Raw genomic sequence first — 18,657 nt, 5'->3', positions numbered from 1 at the left:
GTTAACTTGCTTATTTTGCTCTTAAGCTTGATCTGTTTAAGTACACATATTATACAAACAAGAAACTGAAACTATGCTTGTAGCCACAGGTGGAGAGCTGTAGTTCCAACCACACAACTTTGCGGTGGCATTCACAAATGTTCATTAGAACTGCAATCTCGGGAAACAAAGTATCGTTGAACTGTGTTGGTAATGATGGAATGCTTTTGGAAGACACACCCCTGAATAGCCAAAATAATGACCTCACCTGTCCTTTACTGGGCAGACAAACGAACTTGTCCCAAATTCATGTTATTGGTTGAGACATTGTTGCAGCATTTACACTTTTCACAAAAAGCATCCTACAAATGGCTTATTTTAGTTGTCCTTGTATGGTGTTTTAACATCAAAATATTGTACACTTCGTCTTAACCAAGCGTGTATAAGGAAAGAGTTTACCAATTATAAACAGACCTGCAAACAGTAAACCCGTTCAACTGTGGTTAAAGCAAATTCTGTCATTATTTCAGTCATTATTTATTCACCCTCATATCTTTCCAAATAGGTAATACTTTTTTATGTATTTATTTTAATTTTAAACCTCTGTGTTCGTAGTGTTCAAGACAGTCAAGCTTCTATAGGAAAAAAGATATAAGCACTGCAGTAATAGTCTAATTACTGATAGTGCGTATGTAAGGAACAGACTGAAATTTGGGTTGTTAGTCAATAAAAACTTGCCAGTACTTTTCAGTAGTTATGAAATCTCATAGTACTCTCAGTGCTTTAGATTTCATAATATGATGTTTATTCATCTGGACATAGTGCAAGACTTTATTCACCAGGATTTGATTGGATTATTTTTCTAGCATACCCTTGAGAATGTAAAATTTCAAGATAGTAAAATAAAATGTTGGTACTTCTTGTTTAGGATAAAGTGGATCTTTTAGGTATTCATCTTCTGATCCAGCGGTTCTTTCTGTGTGTGTCGTTGACCAGTGGAAAGTCTAGAGTGGGTCAGGCTCTTTTTTTTTTTCATCTCAGCTGCCCCACCCCCAGCCTCAGCTGAGGTCATTGCATATCACTGCGGCCCACGGTGCACTGCTTTGCCCTTGCGTAGGGAGCATATGCCTGTTCTTTGAGAGAGAGCGTCAGCCAATACATAGAAAGACTCAACAATTGGCCACTTTGTAGCCTTAGACCAGAAACGTACTTTACGCAAGTATTGAAGTGCAGATGTGAAATACTTGGCCAGGGCAGATTAAGCGTGCTGTGCCACTGACCAAATTAAGTATGTTTTTGCACTGTCAGATGTTGTTTTTCAGGCAGCTTGCTATAAACATAACCATTTAATTTACTCTCAGTTTGTCTACAAACTGCGTAGTGTGTATTTTGGGCCTTAATGTCAAAGTGTTCCTGCAAACAAGTTGTGTAATAATTCATGACATCATTTTCAGATGAAAGTTTCAAAGCTCTGTGTAAAAATACTGTTCGGCCAAATGCGTATGTTCCTCTTCTGGGAAATTTCCTGTGAAATTTATACCAGTCTACCTCAGTTAGTGCTGCATGTTCAGTGTTTTGAGGATTTTTAATGTTATTGAGGATAACATTATAACCATAAGACTTTACTTGCGATAAGCTTTAGACTTAAAGGAGAAGTTCACTTCCAGAACAAAAATTTACAGATAATTTACTCACCCCCTTGTCATCCAAGATGTTCATGTCTTTCTTTCTTTCTTCTGTTGATAAGAAATAGTTTTTTGAAGAACTTCAATGTACTTCAATGGTTCCCCCTCCAAAATGTAGCTTCAAATGGCTTTAAACGATCCCAGCCGAGGATTAAGGGTCTTATCTAGCTAAACGATTGGTCATTTTCCAAACATATTGACAATTTATATACTTTTTAACCTCAAACGCTCGCCTCATCTTATTCTCTGCGGTTTGGAAGTTCAAAATTGGGGCTCCATTGAAGTCCACTATATGGAGATAATTCCTGAAATGTTTTCCTCAAGAAATATAATTTCTTTACGACTGAAAAAAGAAAGACACAAACATTTTGGATGACAAGGGGTGTGTAAGTTATTTGTACATTTTTGTTCTGGAAGTGAACTTCTCCTTTAATTAATATATGTTAATACTAGGAATCAACTAAAATCATTCCATTACCAGTTGTATAGTGTGCCGACTATGAAATGAAATGATGCTTTTTCATGTAAACATGAAAAAGCATGTCAAGATGCTTTTTCATGTAAACATACAGTGACTTTGTCCTTAAAGTAAATAAATTGGGAAAAATCATTTGTGTTAGATTTGATCTGCCTTGCAGTATACATGCAGCCAAACAGACTTGCTTATGTCTGTTGTGTTGTTAGTATTAATAATCAAAAAGAGAACAATACTTTACTTACATGCCATTCTTTAATAAGAATTTAATGAGTTAATGTTTACTTAACAACTGTAACAACCCAAGCTGTTAGCTTTAATGAGTTTGACTTTGTAATTAGCTCATAATTAGTGTTTAAAATTACTAATTGAGGTTTGGGGGATGCAATGTTTGGGTTTTTTGAAAAACAAATTTTAAAACTCACATCAACGGCGTCTTTCTGTGCTTCACACATCCACACAATTGATGGCCAAATGTGATTGCAGTTTAGGGTGTTCCTTGTGTCTGGATCAAATAAGATGGTCTAAGGGCGAAATATATATCACATGTCTTGGTGGGAGGCTTAGCTTCCCAAATTCAGAATATTAAAATGGTGATGGTTTGCCGTTCTGTCTTTAGTGATATGGTGAGTCATTATAAGAGAGACTGTGTGAGTGTGTGTGTGTGTGTGTGGCTAATGGTGATTGCTGTCTGGGAAGCAGACTTTCTAAAGGAATTCAATTAGTTGGAACAGTTTGCTTCCTCACAGTCCCCAGGGCCAAAGCTGAATCACACAAACACAGCCACGTTCTGTCTCTTATCAAACACACACCCCATCTAAACCGCTGCTTGTTTGTGTTTGGATACAAAACATTGGCTAAATACTAGGCGTTAATTGAATATATGTGGATTATCACTTTTAAATAATGGCATTAATGGTTTAGCAGTAACAGGTCAGTGGGATCTTAAGTACTATAGTTATGCACAGCTGAACTTTAGTATAACCATAGACATAGTGGAAAGCTGAGAAGCATCTTAAAGTGTGTTCACACAAATTGCTGTATCACTGTCAGTATGAGCACCCCTTTATGCATCAATTACAGGTTTTAATAGTGTTAGAGCTGGTGGGGTTGTGATAACAAAATTTCAGTAATTGGTACCAGTGGCAGTAAAATTTCACAGGTCTGGTCACCAGTGTCTGTACCATAGCTAGGTACAAAAAACTAATGGAACTATTTGTTTTTTATAACTATTTTATAACTGTTTTATAACAGTGAAAATGAAATAAATGGCATGAATTGAGTTATTTGGGGAAGTGACAACCATATTTTATAACTTAACTTACACACTCTAAAACATAAATAGTTGAGAAAACATAAAAAAGTAAGGCAACTTGATGCAGTAAGACTTTTGAGTTCTCTCAACAATAGTTTTTTTTAGTTTTTCTCAGTAGAGATACTTTGTCTAGCCAACATAAATTTGTTTGTTCGTGCAATGCTGATAGTCTTATTTTGCTAATAGAAAAAGTCTTGTCACAACAACTGAAACAACAATTACTGTCGTTGAGGCAATTTATTTTTTTCTGTATTAATTTATTTTTTTGTTTATTTACAAATGACAAACAGTGAATTGTTATAGAATCCTTAATGGATAACTTAGTGTAATATGTAAACAACATTGTCTTTGTTTGTAAAACATCTTACAAGACTATGATATCCAGCAAACAGAAGTGGTGGAACATATTCTAGGCCCCTAGACACACAAACCCCAAGAATGGTTGCAATCAACAAATGTTAAAAAGATGAACTTTTTATATCAAAGTACAACAAATAACTAACAATAATGACAAAACAACAACAGAAAGTTTAAATTAAGTCCGCAAACAGCAAAACAATAATCCTATAACATTAACTACATAATTTATTCATGCTGCAATGCATGGTGGGAACTTACAAAGCCTCAACATTTCAACAATATGAAATTGTTTGTTTAGACAGCTGTGTTTGACTAGTTGGGACAACATTTGAGGCAGTTTTGTTGGTCTGACAAGGGTTTTTATGTTGTTTCAAGAAAAGAGCATTTTTTAGTATTTGAGATTCAATATGTTTCGTAAACTGGAAAATATGCATTTGCATTTTTAACAGTGCACCCATACAATTTTAGGACTTAGCAAAGCCATTGCTGTGTGAACAGAACCGCACTGGACAACTAGTTGTCGGTCAAACAGTGCGAGGGAGCTGCGCATATGTGTCTTGTGGCTGCACGTATGTGCCTGGTGTGTTCCGGGTTTTCGTGTGTGGTTTCAGTAACTTTCAGAGAAGCAGATATGATCTCTATATTATCTGAAGGTTTGGTTCCGATCAACGTCAACCACTGGAGCTGCTTAAGTCACAAATAATTTGAGTGGCAGAAAGGGGCTTCAATACTTTATAGAGCGCACAAACAAATACATGTATAAATAGAAAGCATGCTAACCTAGTCTCAGGTTGTTAGCTGATCCCTCGAAACGGTTTGTCCACTGGTCAGGTTGTTCTACTTTTTTTTTTCAAAGGGTTTTGGGCACTTGTCAGGCTGGGAGATTCTGTCATGTTTTTACAGACAGAGCATGTTTCAGGGATGATTATTTTCACACTCTAGTTGGTGCTGGTTTGTCCATGTTCATGTGAATGAGTAATGCTGGTTGATTAATAAAGATAATTTCCCTTTCTAAAATTCATTGCACACTTATGTGTTTGCATTATATAGGAATTGGCTAACACAACATTGCATGTAATATGTTTAGGTTCTTTAGAGGTCCTTTAAGTTCTGTTTGCAAGTTTGCTAACAAGACATGTGCTTGAAATAGTATGTTAAGTATTACATTGATCAACATTGTACAAGCATACTGTATTCTAAACAAAGGTCAGTTTAAAATGAGCATGAATTTTTGTGCGTTACTGGAATTAATGATATCCTCTTTTCCTGTTAAACTCAGCTACATCAAGTGTTTACATTATACAGGCCCAAACAAAAGACATCTGTATGCCTCTGCTCTCTGGAGGTCGTTTGTGCATAATACATGTTGTGAATTGTCTTGCTGTGTTTTCGATCATTCATGTGTGTGTGTGTGTATGTGTTGTTTGCAGGCAACAGTGTTGCTTTGTGTCTTCAGCAGTGAATGTCCCGCCATGCCACTATCAGTCAATAAATAACATTCACTTGAATGTGAGGTGCTTTTTTTTTCTCCTGTTGCCTATGGTCTGGGCTGCCCTCTCTCTAACATATAAAGCGTCTGTGTTTGTGAGTGAATACTTGCATCCAGCTGAATGCACAACACCCTCAGGACTGCATCTTCACGAGAACTCCACATGATGATAGAGATGGGGAGAGATGGACAAATTGAGGATAGAAAAAGAAAGTAGTGCATGCTGGGACTTCACTTGACCTAGAGTGAGGAAGACATGCAGAGTAAATAAACAGCATACGGCCTGATACATGCTGTACCAGTGTGATTTTGATTTTACATTTTTAAATTAGTTCAATAATTTGTTTTTGTCAATGAAAGACATTTTAGATTTTCAGTAGATCTTGGACTTTATTTTAATGTAGGGTTTTTTTAGGGCTATCAAAGTTGATGCATTAAATTATATTATTTATTTAGTACTTTATGTTGACATTAAAGCAATTTTGATTAATCTAAGAAAGATGCAAAAATAATAATAGTAATAATAATAACATTAATAAAAGTGTTTTAGGGCCCAAGCCCAAAGGTGGTGCACCTGTATAGCGCCACCTTTTGGGAGGACTGTTCTAGCTACAGAAACCAAACTTAACACGTACTGTTCTCATCAAGCTGGACAACTTTATCAACCACCAACAGGAAGTTGGCTATTTTGGTTTGAATGTGAATTTTTAAAAAAAATCAGGCTTTTTTGAATACTTCTAGTGCAACCATGCAGTTCACACCAAACTTTAATAAACATGATGCCAAAACATTGAGGAACTTAAATTGCAAAGGGATTTTGGATATCTTGAACAGTGTTGCCATGGTGATTTATTAAAGTAACAGTAAAAATGGAAACAGTTAATAACAGTTAATATATAAAGAACAAGTCATTCTAAGGAAACCTGTTTAGTTTCATAAATTTATAGTTGTTCTAAAGGCTAACAGAAAATTGGAAACTAAGACATATCAGCTAACATTTCAAGCTGTATTACTAAGGTTGTCCACTAGTCATAAGATAATACATCATCTTTTAAGCCTAATCCTTCTTATTTTCCTTTTTTGTTTATTACATTTAGCCAATGTTTTGTATCCAAACACAAACAAGCAGCGGTTTAGATGGGGTGTGTGTTTGATAAGAGACAGAACGTGGCTGTGTTTGTGGGACCCTATTAGAATTGCTTTGTTTATTTTTGCTTTAGTTTTACTTAAGCTAGAATGATTAAAGGGTTCATTGGATGCCCATTTCCACAAGTTGATATGATTCTTTAGGTTCTTAATGAAAAGTCTATAATATACTTTGGTTAAAAACGCTCAATAGTAGTGTAAAACAGCACCCTTTTTACCTTGTCAAAATCAGCTCTGCAAAAATCATCCTGTTCTGGTCGAGGTTGCTTTAAATGTTAATGAGCTCTGCTCGCCCCACCCCTCTCTTCTCTCTGTGGAGGGACGAGCCTGTTTACTTTAGCCACATTTAGTCAAGTCTAGCCACTAAACTTGCTAACTAGCACATTATTAGGAAAGGTGAAGCTGGATCACGAATGATTTGCGCGAACATAGATGGATATTATGTAGATTGGGAGGCGCATTCCTTTCACAAACAAACGTAATCCACTACATCTTCAGTGGCTCAGATGTTGGGAGTAAATGACGACCACTATGTTTATTATTACATCCAGCAACGCAACACCTCAGTTTCTCAATCGGAGATATTCTTGTCTAACTTACATCCCTGCTCCGGCATCGAAACAATGGAATGGAAAGCTGATTTAAGGCTGGTCTGAGGTAAGACGCTCATGTCAATCAACTATCGTGGGAGCGGCCTCTGTTGGTGTGATGCCACACTGACAGTCATCTGAGAATGGCTCCATTTGAAAAAGGGGATACTATTTTTACAGATGAATTAAAAACCACTGCATGGATCTTTATCATTATAGGGTAGATTTGTACATACACGGCCAACACACATTAATGTTCAAACAACATGTAAAAGTGAACTTTGCATCCGATGACCACTTTAATTAGTATATAGAATAAATTAGTATGTACTGTGCTGGTAATATTGTTTTATAGAATTGTTTCCCAAATGCTCATAGATCATTAAGATCATTTAAAAGAAATGCATAGATAATTAAATGTTTTGGTAACACTTTATATTAAGGTCTCATTTTTTTTAACATTAGTTAATGCATCAACTAACATGAACTAAGAATGAGCAATATATATTTTTTTTACAATATTTATTTGTGTTAGTTAATAAAAATGTAAGTTCATGGTACATTAACTGATGTACATTAACTATTTAGTTTAATGAATGATATAGCAGTAAATTTTGAACATGATATTAACGTAAGATTCATAAATGCTATATAAATATAATTCATGTTAACTAACATAGTTATTTAAGGTTAACAACTATTATGTAATAACTATTACAACATTATTGTAAAGTTTTTTTATATATTGTTCTCTCTCTCTGTATGTGTGCGTGTGTGTGTGTGTGTGAGAGAGAGAGAGAGAGATTAAAAATCTATTCATTTATGTCTGTGATTTTGCCTGCATTACTAAGCTGTAAATCATCAAATCATTAAAGTTATTTAATAAAATGCTTATATAGATAATTAAACGTTTTGGTAACACTTTACAATAAGGTTTCATCTGTTAATATTAGTTAATGCATTAACTAAAATTAACTAACAACTTTTTTTTAATATTTATTCATGTTAGTTAATAAAAATGTTCATCATGTAAGTGTGTGTGTTTCATAAACTTGATGTTAAAGTGCAGCTCTTTCATTGCTGTAACCCTAAAAACCAGAGTGTCAGAGGGGTTACTGTAAATGCATGTGGCCGCTGTGCACCGATTTCCTGATGCAACCGGGGCGGCTTTTGCGCTGATGGCTTGGGCCCTCCAATGCTGCTTGCAACCATATTCTTTGTTTAGTCGTTTTCATATTAATTTAGTAGTGCTTTCCCCCCATAACTGTTAAAGACAAACATTTAGCGGCACTATCAAAAGTCAGAAACTCAAAAAAGTAATTCAAAATGACTACAGAATTTAGTTCAGAATACTTGATTTAAACAGTCCAACACACACTCACAAACAGTCCTCGTGTAACAGAAAATGAAAGGTTTTCCCATCTGTGAGCTGTACAGAGTGAGCACTTCCTCTAGTTTACATCCAAGCTGTTCTAAAAATACAACAGAACCCTCAATTAAAGATTTCCCTCTGGCTGCTCCACACATACATTGTCTGGCTGAAGATCTCTGAACGTTTAGGTTGTTTGGGTATCTTTTTTTTGGAAGTAAAAGGATATTGAGGTAGTGCACCAACAATTTTTTTAATGTGATGTGTGACACATCATGATGTCATATCCTAATGTCACTGCTGGCTCTGTTTTCAGTTGGACCGGACAAGCTTTTTTCATTACCTGTCTATTAATAGTATAATTCACCTAAAAAAAAAAAAGAAAATACAGCAGCTATATAGCGGTAATAATAGCAGCTCTATATAGGAGAGCTTCTTCAAAACTCCTTGCTTTGACAGTGCATGGTCGGAATATTGATCAAATCTTTAAAATTTAATTATGGTTGTTTTAACCCTTTTATATTTATTCCTGCCAGCCCTGCATTACAGAACAGATCAGATGTTGTTGCTTTCTATTATAGTTATTTTTCAAACAATAACCTTTTAATTTTCGAAAATCCATTTTTTAATTGTGTAATTTCTTAAATCATGTTGAATACCAAGTTAGTTTTTTGCCTATAGTTCAAACCTAATTAAGAAAATGGGTTTGTCCTAAATATAGCTCTCCTTGGAGGTTAATTTTATTTCTATCATCCATGCTTAGCTTTTGTGTGTGTATGTGTTTTATGATGAGTTTGTGGTGATGAGTCTGTAGTGTTACAGCCCTCTTCATCAATTTTAGTGTGAGCTGTACTACACCACATGCCTGAATATACTCTTGGTTACTACACTCTTTTCCAATGTTTGTTCATCATTTGATGAATTAGTGCTGTGATCACAATTAGAAACATGTTCTTCAACAAAATTATGTTTAACACAGTGTTAGCACCACATTATGTTTTAGTATAAGGCAAATAATGTTGATATCAGTTAATCTAGTGTATGAGAAAAGCTGACATCAATGTCTGATCTCAAATTTAGCCTCCCACAAAATGTCACATAAAAAAGGCTAAATGTCATGATCTCACATGACTTCTCTCAAAATGGGCAGTGACAATAACTTTTTGGATTATTCATTGATATAAACTTATTAAGGTCCACTATGCATGGCTTTTTCTGGGTAAAGAAATCTGCTGTGACTTCTCAGTGTACAGCAATCTTTTATGTACAGTAAGTGAAGAAATTGTAAAAATAAATAAATAAAAATATTGTGCAGCCCTATAGAAGTCTGGATACGGCTGATTAGGGTTTCATTTGTTTGCGATGGGTTAGACTGGGTGTCTGGGTGAGTACCATCACTGTGTGTAATCTGTTCCTAAAAATAGCAGCTAATACTATTGAGTGCGGGGATATAGGAAGGTTGATTGTGATTAAACTGTCCTAGAGTGATTGAAATTTTTCTTTTGTTATTTTCTGTCGGTTGTTCTGCACAAAGGTCTATAATCCAGGTTAGAACAGACTATAAAGCTCTTTATCACATTATAATTATAATTCGTGTTTCTCTTTCTATTTCTCTCAGGATTCTCTTTTGAACACAAAGCAATGTGGAGGAAGTAAGGATCGTGCTGTGCTTTAAATAAAGGTGAGTGTAAAACACTGCATCAGTAGTGGGGTCAGGCAAGGTATGATGGGCTATAGGCAGGCTTACATGAAATCTAAACCCACAGAACCCACTGCAGATTTCTGCAGAATTTGAAGATGCCACTTTCATAACTACAAATAGAACACTAGGATGTTTAAAACAAATATTTTACCAATATTTAAAATGTTTTGCATTTTTTGTGGGTCTCAGAAAAATAGGATGCAACAACAATATACCACTGTGCATTCAACAGGAAATAATTCTATTTCTTTTATATACAGTGGTTATGGTTATGTCTAGATGTAGGATATACTTTCCTTTTTGTTTGAAGCCGCATTTAAACTGCATTTTGAAAGTTCAAAATCGGGGCACCATATCAGTCCATTATATGGAGAAAAATCCTGAAATGTTTTCCTCAAAAAACATAATTTCTTTACATCTTGGATGACAAGGGGGTGATTATATGTGAATCTTTGTTTTGGAAGTGGACTTTTCCTTTAATAAAGGAAATGGCTAAAGTGATTATGCTTTTGGCTACCACTGACATTTCACCATATTTAAATCGGTTCCACAGAATTCCACATATTTCCCCCCAAAAAAGAAAATGTGCAAAAATGATAATTTTTTAGGTTTAGGTCAGTAAAGTTTGTTTTATGCCTTCATTTAGGTAGCGAAGTAATATAATGTGTGATATAATGTTGGATTGAGTTCAGTGTAGGGTGTGTCTTCTCTGTGGAAAGAAAACATGTAATACTCAAGAGTCTGTGTGTGTTTGACTCAGAAATGTGTGTATGAAGTCATATGAACTGCTGAAAATTGGTGTGTGTTTAAATGTAGTGTGTGTTTGCTTTTGACTCTGAGAGAGAGTGTGTGTTTTCGTGAGGTAATTTGGGCTAGCAAAGACATACTGAAGTGATTAGACTCTGTGGAATGTGTGTGTGCGTGTTTGAGTTTTGACGTTTCAGTGAGTCACGGGTTCCATACGACATAATGGAGGAGCTGCTTACTACTGTCCTATGCCCCTTAGGTCTCTCTCTTTCTCTCCTTGGGTTGCTTTTTTCTTGTCTAAGAAGAGAAACACACTGGTCAGCGTTTTAAGCCCAGGGCCTGCTGGGTAGTGTCAGTGGGTGACTGCACATCAAAGATGTATGGAGTGAGCATCTCAGCAGGCCTGACACTCCTACTGCATGATAATGAGAAACTAGGGCCTATGTGCATTAAACCAGACCTCTGTGGCTCCAATGAGCACTTTCCACTTTGATGCTTTGAATGAGCATTACACACTGGAGCAAGATGAAGGGTAAAGCAGCATCTTGTCGGGATGGAAACCGTAAGGAGTTCAACAGCTCTGGTTCTGTGCAGGTTCAGTGTCATTTCTGTGCTACAAGTGACAGTGAAGATGAAGCTTTTCATAAAAGAAAAGAGAAAGCATCGAAATAAAAACCTTTATTGATTGGTTATATTAATGATTCTTTTACACCTTTTGAAGGAGCTGACTTGTAACTGATTTGTAAGTCTAAAAAATAGATTAGGGAATTGCAACAGAAAGATGTTTATTGATTGTTTTTTTTATTCATATATTTATTTGAATAATTTACTGAGCCCATTCTTTGTCATCACATTTATACTGCAAACTCGCAACTTAGACAACTTTTTTGGACCAACCCCGCCCCCCCATTTAGATGCAATAGCAGTGCTTTGGCAGGTAATATGTTGTCCAAGTCGGGCCTCTTTGTTGATTGTTTCAATGACTATCGCAGGAAAATCATCTAGTGATGCTTTTAAGTGAGATCTAACAAAAAGCATACAAATTACTTTGTGTTTGTGTAAAGATGCATATGTCAGACTGCAGTCAATTACAATAATCCCAGTAAGTGAAGCAGCAAATTTAGCTCTATTTTAAGCATCATCATTCTACAAACATCTAATATCCATCTTAAATTGAGCAGATTTAAATACGAAGTAAATCATGCGCAGCTGCTAAAAAAAATTATCTCGGAATAACATACAGTGATGAGTCATGCTCAGTTAGACCACAAATGTGCATTAAGAAAGTAAAGCTTGAATTTATGTTAAAAATTGGATGCAAACTTCACTTTTTCATGTTGTTTGAACATGTGTGTTGTCAGTGTATGTACAAATCTACCCTATAATGATAAAAATCCATGCAGTGGTTTTTAATAAATCTGTAAAAATAATATCCCCTTTTTCAAATCGAGCCGTTCTCAGATGCCTGTCGGTGTGCCGTCACACCCACAGAGGCCGCTTCCATGATAGTTGATTGACATGAGTGTCTTACCTCAGACCAGCTGTCACAGTCCAGTAATTTTACTTGTTTCGATGCCGAAGCAGGGATGTAAGTTAGACAAGAATATCTCCTATTGAGGTGTTGTGTTGCTGGATGTAATAATGAACATAGTGGTCATCATTTACTCCCGACATCTGAGCTGCTAAAGATGCAGTAGATTACATTTGTTTGTGAATGGAATGCGCCTCCCGATCTACATATCTCAGTCTATGTTCACGTGAATCATTCATGATCCAGTCTCACTTACAGCAGAAGTGTGTATAAGCGTTTTTATGAATCTTTGCAATCGCCTTTCCTTATGACGTGGTAGTTAGGAAGTTTAGCGGCTAAATGCGGCTAATGTAAACAAGACCATCTTTCCACAGAGAGAAGAGAGGGCCGGCATTTACATTTGCATTTAAAGGAACAACCCCTTAGAATGAGATGATTTTTGCAGAGCTCATTTTGACAAGGTAAAAAGGGTGTTGTTTTACAAAACCATTGAGAATTTTTAATCAAAGTATATTAGAGACTTTTCAAGACCCTAAAGAATCATATCAACTTGTGGAAAATGGGCATCCAATGACCCCTTTATATTCAATATTAAAGATATTCAAGTGAAAACAGAATTGTCAAATAAATGTTTCAGTGGTTTAAGTGTTTGATTCTTGGCAGGTTTTAGGGATGAAGAGAAATATTTTGATATTGACAGAAAAAAAAAAAACTTTACTAAAGGAAATACTGTCATCACCAGTATTGGGGAAAGTTACTTTTAAAAGAAATGCATTGCAGTATTGTGTTACTTTCTAAAAAAGTAACAAATTATGTTACTTAGTTTGCGTTTGCATTACTTTTGAAATTGGGGCAGGGCTTGCTTGTTTGTTTTTAATATAAAAAGTTATTTTTTGCCAAATGTAAAAACCCTTTCACACAAAAAAGTAAGATGAATAAGCCTCAGGCAGAAGGAAAACTAAATGAATGTCTGTACAGGAGAACACAAGAGAAGAAAGTTCACCCCTTAGCAATAAAAAAATGAAGGCCAAAAATTAGTCAATCTGAAGTAATTTTTGCTTATTAGCTACTGGGATCATCAAAGGTCAGCAGCAAAGACAATGCTTAATAAAATTGGTTTAAATACATAAATGATATTTGTGTTATTTAACTTTTAATTCTTGCAGGTTTGTGTAATATTCTGCATGGGGACAAGAGACTTGTCAGTCAATAAATGGGAAAACAAAGTAACTTGGCATTACTTATTTGAAAAAGTAACTTATGGATTTTCATGTAAATTAAAAAGTAATGCATTACTAGTTATCTAGTCTGATTACGTAACTTGCGTTACTTCTGTTGCGTTAGCCCCTAACACTGGTCATCACATTAATTAAAGCACCCTAAATTATCAAAACTAAAAATCCATTACTAATAAAAATGAAAAGTACTTTTAGTGTCACCTTTTTATGTGTTTGTTTCATAGAACAATGTGTAGATATAAGATTCATAAATGCAAATACAATATGTTAATATTATTATTTTAAATTAAATTAAATTAAATTAAGAATTTCATGGTAGTTAATGTCAGGCAGGGGGTAACATTTTTCTTTCATTTCAGCTGGCCATGGTTTTGACACCAGCACGTGTGCATGCAACACCCCACATAAACACTCATCCTGTCAACTCATACCTTCCACCATACCCACCTACGTGCCCTACATGAGCGGTCACCTCAGAATAGCACAGACGTTCCTTTAACCCACACAGCCTGAGTGGAGCTGTGGTTTCGTAGTGTGTTTGCGTAATTAAAACCGAAGCCTTTAAATCGAGTGCAGTCTGTCACATTCTGCACAGTGGCATCTCTAAAGAGGCTTTATGGGGCAGCATTAATACCTTTTAATGGACAGATGAGGATTGGATAGGCCCAGCTGTTCCTGTTCTATTGTTCCCAGTCAGAGCTGTGACACACATTGTGCAGGACCACTTTTCTTGGTTCCTGCTGGCATCTTCACAAACCACAGAGTTCACTCAGATAGAGAATGCAGTCTTACAAAGATCCTTTATCTGGCCATTGACACTTGTTCACCTAAGGACACAGTCGAGCATCCCTCCGTTTCTAAATCAACACATTCACACACACACACACGCGCACACACACATAAATCCCTACACTGGCAAGCTTGATATCATGATGCAGGGTTGAGATAGCAGCTCAGTCTTTATGAAATAAAGGTTATTTTTTTGTCAGTGTAATGAAAAAGAAGCATTTAGAGGGATTAAAAAAAGTCATAAATGTACTTGTCAATGTTTATTGAAGGAATATTTGAGATTTTATTTAATGTTTTTGATAGAAGGCCCACCAAGGCTACATTTATTTGTTTCTAATATGCTCAATTTATTTCTCAATTATTATCAGTTATTATAGGCGTTTAATTATTAATAATAATAATAATTATTGTGAGAGCCAATTTAATGTCAATCATTTGTATATTATAACTGCTTACTTAGTGTTGATTTGCATGTAGTAACATATATAATATACGTTTATATAATAACTTATTATATATAAGTATAATTTTTGTAACTTTCTTCAAGTGGCAGTTTTAATATTTCCTTCACACGTGTGTATATATGTGTGTGTGTATGTATATATTTTAGTATTATTTTTTATGTTTTCTAATGCATAATTTCTGTTCTGTTTCTTTAATAGCCATGCACTTGTTGTTATGCGAGATTGAAGAGGTGCAGGCAGGGAAATAAGGGAGAAACAGTTTTCTTACCGTCTTGCCGTCATTTATGAATAAAATTTGTTTAAACGTTTAAGGAAACACAAGTTAAAGGTTTTACAAGTGTAATATCATAGGATACAAGAACCAGCTGGATTTTTGTAATTTTGTTTTTTGATTAAACTTACATTTCTTTACAGATTTTTGACTGACTTCTGTGATGAGTAAGAACCCACTTTTCCTGCCACTGTAAATTAATCCAGGATTAATTTACATGAATTATTTTTAAAAAAATGGTTCAGATTAATGTCTCAATGACTGACTCAAAACTTAACTTGTTTCATTACTGGATGAATCAGCATTTTTTAATTAATCTCTAGATTAATTCAGTGACTCACTCGTCATTCACTTGCATCATTGTAAAATTCAGTGTTTTTGACAAAAACATTTAGTGCAGCTCTAATGTAGTTACAGTAGTGACTTTGAGACCTTTTTTATTGCATTACAGTTGGCTTCTGAAAGTTTGGTAGGATTTAGGCCAAATATGCTTAATTATATTAAAAACAATCAGAGTGCAACAGGTTAAAATGGGCTTAATTGTCTTTATGCAAAATATAATTTTTTGCTTTTCTTTTTATTTGCATTTTGGTGCTAAGTATGATCAGGGCATATTGTTATAAATGCAAAACATGGCATAGTTTGAATGCATCCTTCTGCCCAAAATTTTTCAAGAGGCCACAAGTCAAACTAAAAACAAATCAAATCAAAACATTTTTATAACTGTCTAACCACAGCGCCAGTCGTGCAAAATTTCATTTGACCTTCAGGCTGTTTTTCACAGATCAGTGGTTGGTGGCGTACATTAGGGCCGGAGGTGTGGGAGGGGGGAAATCTACAGTAGTAACTATTTCTGTTCTTAATTTTGAATCAACCATCTAAGCTGCAGTTAGGCCATTCATAGGCCTGTGGGTAGACATGAAGGATTGTGGGTAGACATGAAGCCTCGTGTGGCAGAATCAAGCTAGCTGTAGAACAGTCAAAGATTTCATCACTCACTTATTTTTTCTAAATGCAGTCACTAAAAGAAATCTCTAATATATATATATATATATAGGGGAAAATGTTTGTATATAAACTTCAGCCATGCATAATACATCATATATTTGAACAAGTTTTTTTTTTTAAATGATTATATCTGTGCATTTGGGAGAATCTCTTACAGTATGTGAAATCTCTTACAGTAGCACTCACACATTTGAGAAGCAAAATCTAGTTTTGTTATGTGCTAATGTGTTGCTATGTGCTTATGTGTTATGTGCTAGTAATGCCTAAATGGGGTTACATACATACACATTTCTGCAAGTACGATTGCAGAGGCATCAAAACAAAACCCACAAGGTTTGTGAGCATACAGCTTGGACGCACCGACCACGTGTGCATGAAAGTGCACATCGAAGGGTCTTGTTTCCTGAGAATTTCTGCTTTGAATGATATGACTGAACAGTGCTCAGATGTGTTTGTGTTTGTGGTAAAGGTCACATACATTACTGCTCAAATGTTTGGGGTCTTTTTTTTTTAATACTTTTGAAAGAAGTCTGATATGCTCACCAATGCTGTATTTTCACAAAATATCAGTGAAAGCAGTAGTATTGTGATACATTGTTACAATTTAAAATTTTCTATTTAATTTTCTTTTTTTAATATATTTTATTCCTGTGAATGTCAATGTCCCCAGTCTACAATGATCCTTCATAAATCATTCTGTTATTTGTTACTCAAGAAACATTTGTTGAAAACAGTAATGCATTGATGCTGAATAAAAGTATTAATTTCTTTTTAAAAATGGTGTTTCTTATGTTTCTTATTGCCTTTAGTTTAAACTGATACTGAATATGCCATACAGTAAGTTTGGTCTGCTTCTGGTATGTTTAATGTCTGGCTGACTATCCATATTGACCTGCACAGTGATTTTATAGGTTAAGCCACTTGTGTAGTAGAAAATCTGTCTCAGTGACTGAAGTAAGCCAGCATCTTTGGCTTCAGTCAGCTTTTGCAGCCTAGAGGCTCAATGACTCTGCGCCTGAGATGTCAATAGATCCTGCTATTGTTGACTTGTTGAAGTACTTTTTTCTCTTACAAGGTGCTACAGAGCTTCATTACCTGTAACGTACAGTCCACAGCATAAACGAGTATATCCCCTCTAAAACTTAACAAATTCAGCAATTACTCTTTACTTACCAGACATGTTAGGGTTATTTGGAGAAGTTCCAACAAGCCTGCTTGATCAATTACCAAAGAAAAATGTCAACATTACTCAGGAATATGTTTTTTTTTTTTTAATCAAAGTGATTGCAAAAATGAGTACACCCTCCTGAAAGTTACTAAATAAAATAAAAACAATTTAAAAAATAATTTCCTGACAATTAAAAGTGTTTTATTAGCCTACTGAATCATACTCAGAGCTAATGCTGACAACAATGGAACCACTTGGGAGAGAACTGTCAGGTGACAGTTTTTCTTAGCACAAAAGAGGACAATGGTACAAGAGGAACAGCAAATTATTGTTTTAAGTGTGAAAAATAGCAGAAGTAGCACAGACATTCAAAAAACAATGGGCTTGTAACAAGGCTCCTGAAAAAATCAGGCCTTCACTTTAAGTTTTCATTTAGTGATGAGTGAATTTTTGCTAGAAAAAGTGTTTCAGAGCTGGAAAAAGCTATGAAAAGAGTGAAACTTTATCTCACAGATTACAACGCAGCCTGCAGAAGTGACATCAGAAACTCATTTAACCTCTTCCAAGGCCTATATTTACAAAATATAGACTTTTGGGTATCCAAAAGTCAATCATTTTGGATCCAAAAGAATCCAAAATGTTCTGGTGTTGCTAGAGGAGGAGTACAGTGAGAAGTGCCTGGTACCCACAGTGACATTCAGTGATAGTAAAGCTTAGGGCTGGGCGATATGGGCAAAAAAATTATCACGATAATTTTTTTCATATCCGTCGATATCGATAATTATCATGATAAATGTCAAATCTTTTATATAAGTTTAAAGTCAGACTTTTGCTCCAAAGTGAAAGTTGTAGAAATCAGACCATTAATTTTCCTTAACAAAATAAATATCTGAATAGAAAAATGTATTTCTGCATGTTCTAGTGAGTTATATTGTTTCAAATTAAGAAACTGGTTTGGGTTGTCTGATGATGATGATGATGATGATAATAATAATATCACTTTTTTGTCTCTTAGAAATGCACATTTGATAGTAGCTTGAGGATCCAGAGGTAAATTTTGGTTCATTATCAATCAGTAACATTTGTAAAAATAGTTTTATATGGTTAAATTTATTCTGACAGAGTTTTTTTTTTTTTAATTGGTCTCCCATAGTAGCAAGCATACATTTTAAATCATGATAAACACAGTTAAAACCACACATAATGGTACCTCAATACCATGGTAAAAATATAATTACATGGTTTTATAGGTAGCCTATTTGTTTGAAAAACGGTAGTCTAAAAACATTCAGTATAAATGCACACATGCTATAGCTTAATCACAAATACAT

General features: G+C 35.0%; 1 protein-coding gene across 1 annotated transcript in view; it reads left to right on the top strand.

Annotated features, from left to right (window-relative positions):
* The window catches only part of fynb (FYN proto-oncogene, Src family tyrosine kinase b), a 65,293-nt gene that overhangs the window by 6,320 nt on the left and 40,316 nt on the right, over nt 1–18,657 (top strand). The window contains 1 exon segment of the mRNA XM_051138274.1: nt 10,027–10,089. The gene's annotated coding sequence lies outside the window, so the exon portion shown is untranslated.

The sequence above is a fragment of the Labeo rohita genome, chromosome 20, assembly GCF_022985175.1.
Source record: "Labeo rohita strain BAU-BD-2019 chromosome 20, IGBB_LRoh.1.0, whole genome shotgun sequence".
Lineage (NCBI taxonomy): Eukaryota > Metazoa > Chordata > Actinopteri > Cypriniformes > Cyprinidae > Labeo > Labeo rohita.
Note: the sequence above shows the minus strand (reverse complement) of the source record. Positions and strands in the feature narration are given on the sequence as shown.